General features: G+C 41.3%; 1 protein-coding gene across 1 annotated transcript in view; it reads left to right on the forward strand.

The window, feature by feature from the left end:
- The window catches only part of rnd2 (Rho family GTPase 2), a 42,595-nt gene that overhangs the window by 40,083 nt on the left and 12 nt on the right, over positions 1 to 2,500 (forward strand). The window contains exon 5 of the mRNA XM_063184698.1: positions 1 to 2,500. This exon is cut by the window's left edge and continues 1,296 nt beyond it; it is cut by the window's right edge and continues 12 nt beyond it. The gene's annotated coding sequence lies outside the window, so the exon portion shown is untranslated.

Below are 2,500 nucleotides of genomic sequence, written 5' to 3' on the forward strand. Positions count from 1 at the left end.
CATGTCCCCCAGGGCTTTTCCACTGCAGGAAGCATAGGGGGACGCTATAGTGGGACGGACACCAAGTTAGTAGAGCGATAACCATTGTAGTGGAGCGGCAGTAGGACCCCTAGGTGCATTCTCATGACAGGAATGGCCATTGTAGGGATTTTTTCAGGGACTTATTTGAAAAGAGCAAAAAACAAGAACCTAATTTTTGGCTTTTCTTACTTTCTTTTTATTCCTTTCAAAAATGTTTTACACAGATGTGTGGATCATGTGCCTCTATGCTGAAGTACTGGGCACGAGATGTGTACATGTGAACAAGTGTGGCACAGAAAAAAAAAAAGTAAAGCTGCCATCTGCAAGTTTTCTTGTTTACATACGTACAGCCTCGATTCTGGACATCAGAAGTTGAAAACCGATAAATCTGCCGTCGCTAAAAGCACGTGAATCCTGACTTTATCCGAAAACCAAACAAATATTCAAATTCCTGTCCCATCTTACAAAATGCCAGCGAAGTTGTCTGATTGGGTAGGTACCCACACCCGCAAATCTGTTTGGTTATGGTAACCAAGGGAGCGCTAACATTTTGTAAACAAGACTACAGGCTTCGGCGGGAGCTATAGAACTCAATTTTTTTCCTTAATTGGCTGTTTCATGTACTGCTTTCAGAACCCAATTTCAGTTCAAGGTAGTATGACTAAAATCAAGTTGCAGACTTCCACTTGAACCAACTTGAAAGACTCATAACATGCAATGTTGGCTTATTGTTTTGAGGATGGATCTTAGCAGGACTTTTTTTATAGTGTAATTTCAGCTTTCATTGAGCCATTCGATGCACTGCTTGCAGCAGAATCCAGCAATTTACTCATTTGAACCACGGGTGCCATTACATGAATTGTTCTCAGCGTGTGTTCCATCAAACCCTATTTATCACTGCTATTAAACCTGCGTGTTGTTGGGCATCCCAGCACAACTGCTCATAAATGTGAGGACAATATTTAGTCAACAAGCAGGCACTTTTCAAACCCATGCACGCACTCGCTTGCTTTCTCACTCATTATTTAGACTACTCTTCTACGGTTAGCATGATGGTGGTCTATGCTTTTGTTGAAAATATAATGCATTCCTCCCTCACACATACACATACACATACACATACACATACACATACACATACACATACACATACACATACACATACACATACACATAGTACACAGTACAAAGTACACATACACATACACATACACATACACATACACATACACATACACATACACATACACATAGTACACATACACATACACATACACATACCGGTACACACTCTCTCTACGCAGTGTGCATGTGTGAGTGCTAGCCAGGCTGTTAGCTTGGCATCAGTGTTCATGTCATGCCTGTGCCCGTGCTGGCCTGCTTCCGATTTGCAAAATGTAAAACCGTTCTGCTTGACATTGAGGTAATCCCGATGTTATCTGGGAAAATCTGAAAGTCTAATGTCGGTGCTGCTACTGCTACTGCTGGAAATTGTTCCAGCAAATATAATGTTTGGAATTGCCCACATCATCATCATCATCATTGTCGTTGTCATCATCATTGCACTCGCTAAATTATGGGATGTGATGAGCAGAGGTGATCCATTGCCGTGGAAACTATCATGAAGGTTCATGTCCCACTAGAAGGTCATTCCGCTGGGAACCCCTATCTCCAGTCTGCAGAAAGTGAGCCAGAATCCTGCAGTGGAAAAGCAGCTTTTGATTGGTTCTCCCCATAACTCCACTTCCTTGGTTATGATAATCCTCCTTCCTTTGTTACCGGCCACTTGCAAAAAAAAAAAAAAAGATTTCAGGTGCTCAAAGGAGAGAGAACATCTAGTGAAATGACTCCCTGAGGTTTTTTTTTTTTTTACCTGTGATATATTTTCTTCCTTTATTGCCAAAATGTTTTGTTGCTGCCTACAACATTTAATTCATATACTAGAAGGGATTTTGAATAATAAAAAAAGATATGCTATCAAAAATGTGACAAGGAGAAACAGGAAATGCAACGTTGTGAAGGATTTATGGTGTTTCTTTCGTGCAGGTCCTAGAAACCACAAGTGCTTTCCAGATGAGATCACTGTACATATCGATTTAACTACTATGAATGCCATTTATTGAATTGTGTTTGACCTTCGTTCCGTCAAGCTCTGTATAGATGGCTGGAGAGGAACCAGGGTCGTGTGTGTGTGTGTGTGTGTGTGTGTGTGTGTGTGTGTGTGTGTGTGTGTGTGTGTGTGTGTGTGTGTGTGTGTGTGTGTGTGTGTGTGTGTGTGTGTGTGTGTGTGTGTGTGTGTGTGTCTGTCACAGAGCCTCTCGTAAGTGCGCACAGCTGTGCCACTGATCTCTGGTCCCCCTCTCCGCTCGAAGGAACTATATTTTATTTGTTGTGTACAGAGATGGTTGATGAAATAATTATGTAAAATATGATGATGTTTTAAAAATGTATGTTTTATTGTGTTGGAAACAGAAGCACA

Source organism: Engraulis encrasicolus, chromosome 2 (genome assembly GCF_034702125.1).
Source record: "Engraulis encrasicolus isolate BLACKSEA-1 chromosome 2, IST_EnEncr_1.0, whole genome shotgun sequence".
NCBI classification, from domain to species: domain Eukaryota; kingdom Metazoa; phylum Chordata; class Actinopteri; order Clupeiformes; family Engraulidae; genus Engraulis; species Engraulis encrasicolus.